Source organism: Musa acuminata, unplaced genomic scaffold (genome assembly GCF_036884655.1).
Source record: "Musa acuminata AAA Group cultivar baxijiao unplaced genomic scaffold, Cavendish_Baxijiao_AAA HiC_scaffold_1063, whole genome shotgun sequence".
In the NCBI taxonomy this organism is placed as follows: Eukaryota; Viridiplantae; Streptophyta; class Magnoliopsida; order Zingiberales; family Musaceae; genus Musa; species Musa acuminata.
The window spans coordinates 76,413-86,551 of NW_027021277.1; the positions used below are offsets into that span (position 1 = coordinate 76,413).

General features: G+C 30.0%; 1 long non-coding RNA gene across 1 annotated transcript; it reads left to right on the top strand.

Moving 5' to 3' along the window:
• The first annotated feature begins 9,525 nt into the window (after nucleotides 1-9,525).
• On the top strand, nucleotides 9,526-10,078 carry LOC135666032 (uncharacterized). The gene is made up of 3 exons (XR_010509674.1): nucleotides 9,526-9,664; nucleotides 9,739-9,833; nucleotides 9,924-10,078. It is a non-coding gene; the product is annotated as an uncharacterized LOC135666032 (long non-coding RNA).
• The last annotated feature ends 61 nt before the right edge of the window (nucleotides 10,079-10,139 follow it).

Consider the following 10,139-nt stretch of genomic DNA (forward strand, 5'->3'; position numbering starts at 1 on the left):
TCTGTTATCCAAAAATTGATGCTACTTTTGGTTTAGGCTGTTGTTTTGTACGCTTCAGTATTTAGCATCGACGTACCATATATTGAATTTGATAAGAAGAACGAGTATGATTATCACGTAAAAGGAAGAGTATGATAATGTAAGATATTCTATCTTTTACTCAATTTTTTTTATAACTTTAAAACTCTATATATTTCATGACCTCATGTTGATATAGTCCCAAAGATATATTATATTAATTATCCTTGAAATAAATCACTCTTTTTTAAGAAATTCTTTCAAAATCAATAATCAATTTGGCTTATCCTTCCATAGGTATTTAATCTATTTTTTCTCGTGAACCTCTCTCTTGATGCAATAAATCTCTCTCTTAATACAATTAATCTAACCTCTCTCTTGATGCAATGAACCACTCTTACAATTAACGTAACCTCTTTATGATACTTTAATAAGTTTAAGTTTAATTTTAACATTCTCCCTCCTTAAACTTGTTCCATCTAATATCCTAAGTTTCTTTCAAAGTTATTAAAATATTCTAAATTTAAAAGTTTTTGTAAGTATTTCGGCTATTTGTTCACTTGTCTTGATATGATATAGCTCCACTTTTTTATTTTTGACATGAACTCTTATAAAATAAAATCTTGTATTGATATACTTCGATCTTTCATAGTAGATTAGATTTTTGGCTAAGGAAATAGCTGATTTGTTATTAATATAAATCTTGAATGACTTCTCCTATAACATATAAAGACAAACATAAGAAGATGCTGCTATATATTCTGCTTCATAACTTGATAGAGTAATAATATATTTTTTTTTTTGAAGACTATATGAATATAGTTTCACCAAAATAAAATACAAATCCAATTGTACTCTTTCAATCATCATAGCTTTCGGCTTAATCATTATCACTATATCCGATGAGCTCCAACCTTTTGGATGATGAATAAAATATTTCATATTCGATTGTTCCTTTAATATATCAAAATTCTTTTCGTGATATTTAAATGAGATATCTTAGGAGCTTCCATATATGTACTTATTAAATTAACTCCAAATAATATATCAGGTCGAGTTCACGTCAAATACCTTAAATATCAAACTAGACTTTTATAATAAGTTAGATTAATATATTTTCCTTCACATTCTTTGGTTAACTTGGTATTATATTTTATAGGTGTATTTGTAGGATGATAATCTTCTATAGAAAAATTCTTTAGAACTTCATTTGTATAATTTTCTTGTGAGATAAATTTTTTTTTATTGTCTTGTATAACTTTGATATCGAGAAAATAAGTTAATAGGCCCAAGTCGACCATCTTAAACTTTTTTTTCATAGAGTGCTTAAAGGCTTTAATTATAGAGCTATTATTGCCTTTAAAAATTAAATCTATATACAAGCATATAAAGAAGATATTTCCATTGAGTTAAATTTTGTATAGAGAGCATGTTTATGTGGACACTTGGAAAACTCATTTTGAATAAAATAAGCATCTATCAGAGAATTCCATGCTTGTGGGGCTTATTTAAGCCCATAAAGTGCTTTCTTTAATATATACCTCTTCATAAAAAAATTCATTAAGAAATACTGATTTGACATCAATTTGTAAAATTTTCTATTTCATTTGAGCTGCTAGGGAGATAATTAATCTTACTATCTCCAATCGAGCAACTAGTGTAAATATTTCTTCATAGTCAATCCCATATTATTCTTTGTATCCTTTTGCAAGCAATCAGACCTTATATTTCTCCACCTCACCTTTTACATTTCTTTTTGTTTTGAAGATCCATTTAACATTGATTGCTTGGTGGTCTTTGAAAGTGTTGTAAGCTGTCATGTATCTTTTTTATTAATAGCATGAATCTCCTCATTCATAGCTTATTGTATTTTTTTTTTCTCTATAAGCTTTTTCAAAGGTTAATGGATCATATCTTGCAAAAAGATAGAGTAAAGAAAGTTCATCATTGTTAGTATCAATCTTTTCGGTGATCTAGTTGATCTAGATGATGATCAACTTATAATCAGACTTATTGCATTTTTTCGGTGATCTAGTTGATCTAGATGATGATCAATCTTTTCGGTGATCTAGTTGATCTAGTTGATCTTTTTTATTAATAGCTATGAATCTCCTCATTCATAGCTTATTGCATTTTTTTTTTCTCTACAAGCTTTTTCAAAGGTTAATGGATCATATCTTGCAAAAAGACAGAGTAAAGAAAGTTCATCATTGTTAGTATCAATCTTTTCGGTGATCTAGTTGATCTAGATGATGATCAACTTATAATCAGACTTATTGCATTTTTTCGGTGATCTAGTTGATCTAGATGATGATCAATCTTTTCGGTGATCTAGTTGATCTAGTTGATCTTTTTTATTAATAGCTATGAATCTCCTCGTTCATAGCTTATTGCATTTTTTTTTTCTCTACAAGCTTTTTCAAAGGTTAATGGATCATATCTTGCAAAAAGATAGAGTAAAGAAAGTTCATCATTGTTAGTATCAATCTTTTCGGTGATCTAGTTGATCTAGTTGATCTAGATGATGATTTCAGCAAAGCCTTTTCGGTGCTTACTTGTCTTATTCTTTTGAAGTTATAGCTTTCTTATTCTTCTCATTATTATATCTCAGATTTTAATGATGAAATTAATTGATAAATTATTGATCTAATCCTTATGTTGAGATAAGTATTCCAAGATTGACTTCGATAATGAATAAGGCATAAAATAGATATTGGGTTGGAGTCGAAGATTGGACGATATGACGACGATTTGGACGATGTGCTGGAAGTTCGACAAGAGTTCGTCGGGAGCTCCTCGAGAGTTTGTTAGGAGTTTGCTAAGAGTTCATCGGGAGCTCACTGAGAGTTCATCGGGAGTTCGCTAAGAGTTCATCGGGAGTTCGTCAAAAGTGTGTCGAAAGTTCGTCGAGACTTTACCCAAAGAACAATTGACATACCAGATAAAAATTATTTAGTTAATACCTTAATTATCATAATTAGAACTTAGATTGAGTTAGGGTTGGGAGGTAATCTCACTAACTCAGTTAAGGGCTAATTGGGCCCGATTTAGGGTAGAGTTGGGCCGGATGGAAGGCCCACTCGGCCATTTAGAGCCTTGCCAAGCGGTGGCACCGCCCAGGGTTGGCGATGGTACCACCCAGTGTCAGAATATCATGTGATGGTATTGCCCAGTACTGATGGTAGTACCACCAGAACCCCAAAAATCTGAGATGAGACACTTTTTGGCTTTAATTTTGAAGTCATTGGGGCCTATAAATATCTCAGTCCTTTTTACATGAAAAGAAAATAAAAAAGAATAAAAAAGTATGAAAAAATCTTTAAGTGTTGGGGTGTAAAAGTGTTGTACTAAGGGTCCTCCTCCTCATTCTTCGGCTTTGAAATCATTAGAGAAGAGGTGTGAGACTTATAAGGGTTATCTTCTAAACCCGTGAAAAAGAGAAAAATTTTGTAAGAAGGTGGTTGGTCTTCACCTATTGAAGGAAGACCATTAGTAGATGTCGGTGACCTCGACGGAGGAGAAATCAGAAGTGGACATAGGTCACAATGACCGAACCATTATAAATTCGGTATGTTCTTTCCTTACTACTTTCTTTCATTACTTAGCTACACTTTACATTTACTCTAAGTCATTACTTTTCAATATGGACTTTGTCGAAATGATTTTATTGAACAAAATTTTTCAAATCAACGTAATTTTTATCGCTGCATTAATTTACTCCCCCCCCTCTTAGTTCATCCTAACACTCATCACTTTTTCAATTCCAAATTTGTTATTCATTAAATTTAACATCTCTTGACATCATAACTTTATTTGTGATAGGATTATAGAGTTTGTAGCTACTAAAATTCTCAACATAACCTGACAAGATATATCTCTAGCTTTTATCCTTAAGTTTTGTTTTCTTTTCTTCTAGTATCTTAGCATATGCAACACTTTCGAAAATTCTCAAATGATTGACTCTTGATTTCTATAATCTCCATACTCCTTTTGGTGTAACATTACCAACTCGTCTTATTAGAAACCTGTTAAGCAAATAAACTATACAAGCAATAGTATCTTACCAAAATTCTTTAGTAATTCTTCTTTCCTTTAACCTGCATTAGATCATATTAATTAGTCCTACCTTTTTTTCTAGGACACCATTTTATTAAGGTGTGTATGACATAGTGAATTGACATAAAATTTTATTATTTCTATAAAAATATTTAAATTTATTTAATATATATTCACCACCCCTATCTGTTCTTAAACATTTAATCTTATAACTACTTTATCTTTCAACTAAATCCTTAAATTCTTTGAATTTGCTTAAAACTTTTTTTTTTTTTCTTTAACATGTAAACCCAAGTTTTGCCACTATAATTATCGATACAAGTAAGAAAATACTTGCTTCCTTCAAGTGATATTAGACTGATAGGTCTACAAACATATGAGTACGCTAGATCAAGTCAATGTCATGTTCTTTTTATTCTTTTTACTTTGAAAGACTTTTTTCTTGCTTGCCCATGACACATACTTCACATAATTTTGATGGGTAATTAATTCTTGACATTCCTATCACTATATTATATTTTTCTAGAAATTTCAAAGCCTCAAAATTTAAATGAGCATATCTAAGATATCATAATATAGAAATATCTTTAATATCAATTTTAAAATAATTTGATCGATCAAAAAATACATAAATGTAAAGGAAATATTATGTTCTTTACTATTATCACATGTGATATTAATTTTATATTCTTGTTATGAATTAAAAGAGCAATATATTTCATCTTAATATTATAATATTTTTCAAGTAATTGCCCTAAGCTCATAATATAATTTATCATATCAGGAACATAATAAATATCTAAAATACATAATTCTTTCTCATTATTAGATTAAAAAAAATTATACTTTTTACCTCTTATTGCTCTTTGAGATATATCACCAAATGTAATATTCTTGAAATAATATGTGATTTATGAAAATAACTCTTTGATACTACACATGTGATTTGTAGCTCTTGTATCTAGATAAAATGTCATAGACTAATATTTTTTCAAATTATTATAACTCATTATCAAAACTTAATTTTTGTTCTTTTCTTACTCAATAAAATTTGTATTATCATCTTGATTATTAGGATTATAATAATATTTAAAGAAGTAGTATATATACCTTTTGCAAACATAGTATTGTATTTCAGATCTTTTAGAAATTCTATCACATCCATGGTTTCAGCTACATCCTTGACCATAACCTTAGCCTTTTTAACTTAAATTTTCTCCATCACTTTCATTATTTTGATATTCTTGATTGGTCTGATTTTTATCATCTCTTCCTCTTTATCCATGTTCTATTCCTCTTTAATATTTTGATTCATATTTATTTTCAAGAGTGAGCTTAGTTTGTAGTGCCTACTTTATAGATTTTTTTTCCCTCTTTTTGTAAGCTTTTATTCATAAACTTGAAAAGAATCCGTTAGTTGTTATAAAGATATTTGTTCCAAATATATAGACTCTTCAATTGCTATAATAATAAAATCAAACTTTTAATATAGAGATCTTAGTATTTTTTCTATTATTCTTTGATCACTAATTTATTCATCATTTCATCTCATTTGATAAATATTAGAAATGACTTTTAAGAAATAAGTAAAAATAGATTTATAAGTACTTTGTTATAATTTTTCAAACTCAACTTATAAATGAAAACTTTTTACCTTCTCCGTACCACCCAATGCTTTTTGAAGCATTTCCTAAGTCTTTTTTGAAGTCTTTGCTAGAGTGATGATATTAAATATTATATCATCAAGCCCTTGGTAGATCATGAGCAAAGTTTTTTTCTCTTTCTTTCTTCTATCTTTAAGTTGTTTTCTTGCTTCTATATTCATTGTTCCTTCTTCTTCTGCTAGACTTAGTTCAACAAATCCATCTTTTGCAAACTCTCATATATCTTGGGAATCTAGAAGAACTTTCATTTAGATACACCATATATCATAATTTTTTTTTGTCAATCTGAAAATTTAGAGTTGGATGGTGCTTAGGAAGAGGCTATAGCTTAACTTAAGTTCTAATACCAAATATTAAACTCGATAAGAAGAAGGGATAAGGTTATCACACAAAGAAATAGTAATATAAGGTAAGATATTTTATCTTTCACTCAAAATTCTTTATAATTTCAAAACTCTATACGTTTTAATGGCCCGAGGCTTATATATTTCCCAAAGATATATTACATTAATTTTACTCAAAACGAATCACTCTCCTTCAAGAAATCCTTTTAAGAATCAATTGCTAATTTGGCTAATCCTTATATATGCATTTAATTTATTTTTCTTGTTAATGCAATGAACCTCTCTATAATGAATCTTTTTTTCTAACCTCTTTAAAATATTTTAATAAGTTTAATTCTAACACCACAGATTATAATATAGATTTGATGGACTCATTTTTTTCATAATAACTTACAATTTGAAAATCAGTCTTCACAAAATAATTCAACTCTCACTTATCAAACTATTTTAGAAGTGAATAATTTAAATGAGAACATGATGAAATTAAGATATGATAAAAGTATTATAAACATGTAAATATTTAATGGGAAAAACATAAACAAAGCTATGATTAGCAATACCATCTTTATGACATACAAAAAAATCCAAGCTTTGGATATCCAACGTTATGACATCAAGTTAAACTCCCTAATTTATTTTTTGATATTTAATGATAATTTAATAAATAATTAATGAGAAAGAAAACCTAATTTAAGTTGTCATGTCCACTGAGGATAAAGAATGTTGCTCATATTAATTCTTAATTCATGTCTTGATGGAATACATCAAGACATTTGACCCTACACCATCCATATATATTTGCATTAATCACGAATGCCAAAGTACATGATTTTGGGGGGAGAAACCAAAATTCTACTCGTCTGAATTATCTTTCAGGATATTTAGATTTTCTCAAAAGATAAAATTTTAGACATTTTATGAGAGATCAAGATATTTCAATTAAAGAATTTTTTTCATGAAATTAACTAATTCTAGTCCACTATGACGTTTCATTTTGTACATGAATAAAATTGTTTATATGTGGCATCAGAGCTATGATTTTAGACTTATGATTTTTTATTATTTAATTTTATTTTTATTATCAATTAAAATTATGATTATGATATTTTATGGTAATTTCAATTATAATTTGTCTTAACAATTGAATTTAACTTTGTTTAAGTTATACTGATCATAAAACTCAATTCACTCTTTTTTTTTTTTAATGAAATGGATGACTATAAGTCATATTATGGTAATGAATTAGATTATAACATTATAGCTTTATTTCATATATTATGAGCTAAAATCATGAGTAATTTAATATTTATGTATTAAGTGGTTTGTTAGTCACCAAAGCCGTGAAAGATTATGATTACATAAACATCAATTAAATAAAGTTCATAAATAAACTCTCCATGATTTGTGGCTGCTTATTAATGATATGATGGTATATTTTCTAATTATTATATTGATATTCATAGTTTATAAGAACTTTCAGGATCGCCCAAAGGTTGAACTATTATTTTTATAACGCATGAATATAAATATAATAATTAATATATTCAACTATATTTTTTTTATATATTTAAATATAGTAAATATATCTGATTTGAATATATTCAATTATCAAGTAAAGTGAGATATACAGAAGCATTATTGTGGTTATATATCTTAGTTTGCCCGACAGGATGACTTGGTAATTTATGAGATAGTGTTCAAACTCGAAGCATTAAAGTGAGAGTATTTATCGAGTATTACGTAGTGTGTCATTCTATCATTTTATTAGTATGCTTCGTTTGTTACATCATTTAACAAATTAAATTTCTTTGATTGGTGTGAATAAGTCTAGTTTCACCTTAGGTGTTTTGAACTTTTGATTGGTTGAACCGATTTAATTATATCAGCTAGTTTATTAAAATGATGGAAAGAAAAGATAATAATTATTAAGAAACAAATAAAAATTGTTTGAGAGTTACTTTTATCATTTTAAAAATTCAAAGCTCTACGTCGATATTCCTCCCATCACAGAAAAGTGAAGTAAGAGTTTTATTGTTGTGCTCGATGAGACTTGCAAAGGTCCGTGCGTCTACCATGGTGCAATAATGGATCACGGTTCCCATCATCGTAGTGGAATACGTATAGCATCTTGACGTAAAGGCTTGACTTAGTCAATCATGTGGTGAATAAGCGACATGAAACATGAGATGAATGCTCTATCCAATCCAAAACCGTCGATAGCTGCTCCCACCATGAACTTTTCCTGTGCTCAAGGTTACTGAGATGGAGGGAGAGTCCTTTCACCTACGTTGTGAGGTGACTTCCATTGTAATCACCGAGAACTAAACCAAAATGTCTCTCTAAAAACCTCTCCCCATCGTATGTGGTCCTCGCACGACTAACTTTTTTGTGAACGCGTGGTGCGAATGGTCGAAGCCTCAACTCGTCAGACACCAATTGGTCACCATTGACTTAGCATGCCTATTAATACATGAGATGTAGTCTCACTTGGTAATTATTTAGCAACTATTCGCAGTATCTGTTTCGTCACTCCTACCTTCTGAAAGCTAATGCTCATTCGAAAAGTCAAAAATGGGTTACTATCATCATATACTTTTTGCTATATCGAATTATCAAATTGCAGATTGATATTACTCGTTTCATGTTTACTTGTCAGAAGAACACTTGAACTAGTCCATTTTGGATGACTCGTTAATGCAACTTCTCCATATCCAAATCAAGACGAGTTCTCAATATATACTATCCTCTATCTTTCTGCTTCTCTTCCTCGCCAAATCCCTTTCAACGGTGACTAAGAAAAGAAATAATCAAGGAAAGGGTCACTTTAGGGTGGGTCTCAATGCAAAGGAGCTATGCTGGTAAATTATATTAGTATAAAAAGTATAATCATGTTTCTATCATGCAAAAAAATCAAATAATCATATATCAAAGTTTAGATGTATATACCTTTTGATACTATTTAAAATATCTTTATCTAATCTGTATACGAATGGCATCCAATCCAAAATTTATAATGATATCGATGAGAATGAGACTCATATTTTTATATCTTTCTATTCTTTTAGAATCACTATAATCTCTCAATCTAGAATAAATAATTAAGAGATTGATTTGATTAAAGTAAATCTATTACCAAAAACTTCACGCAATAGTATTTTACTTTAATTGGACCGTATGAATCTTTCATATCACAACGTTTTACGTAAAGTAAATTACTTTATGGGTGAGTGAATGATCGACGTGGATGAAAATTGGATGTTGACATGGATGAAAATATCACGTTAACAAAGATATATTCCCCTTATCATACAATAAAATAATATCCTTTTATTTTTATTAGTCTTTCACATCAACGAAGTTTCCTTGGCTTTAACTCGCCACAAACAAGCTATCATTGACCATCACCACCGTCGGTCATGTGGCTTCATAGGCTTGTAAGTAGCGCCATTGGAGCAATGCTGCTCCTCCACAGCCACATGCAGGATGGGTTCCCAGCATCTTCTATCCTCTATGCTTCTACTTCTCTTCCTTTCAAGCTTCATCCAAATGGTAGCACTTGGACGTACACCATCATCGACCAAGGTCCATGAGCGTCTCTCTTCCATCTTAACATTTGATGTCCACGGACTAACATCTCAATGGTCTCTTCTGTTCAGTTGCTGTACATAGTGTACATGGGAGAGAGGCAACAGGAAGATCCAGACCTTGTGACTGCGTCGCACCATGATATGATGTCTTCCGTACTGGGGAGGTGTGCATTTTTGCACCATATATAGATTGTGTTCCTTTCATCTTTCTGTCATATATGCTCGATTACAGGTTATTCTAATTGGTGATTCAGCAAGGAGGAAGCTGTGAGTTCAATTGTCTACAGCTATAAGCATGGCTTCTCGGGTTTTGCAGCCATGCTTACAGAATCTCAAGCAGATCAAATTGCAGGTTCTTCCTTCCTTCTTCAAGTTCTAATATGATTAACCGCACAACTGATGAGAACAATCCATCGCTGGTTGGCGTCTTGAGATGAGAAACAGCATGTTTATAGTGAATAAATCATGTC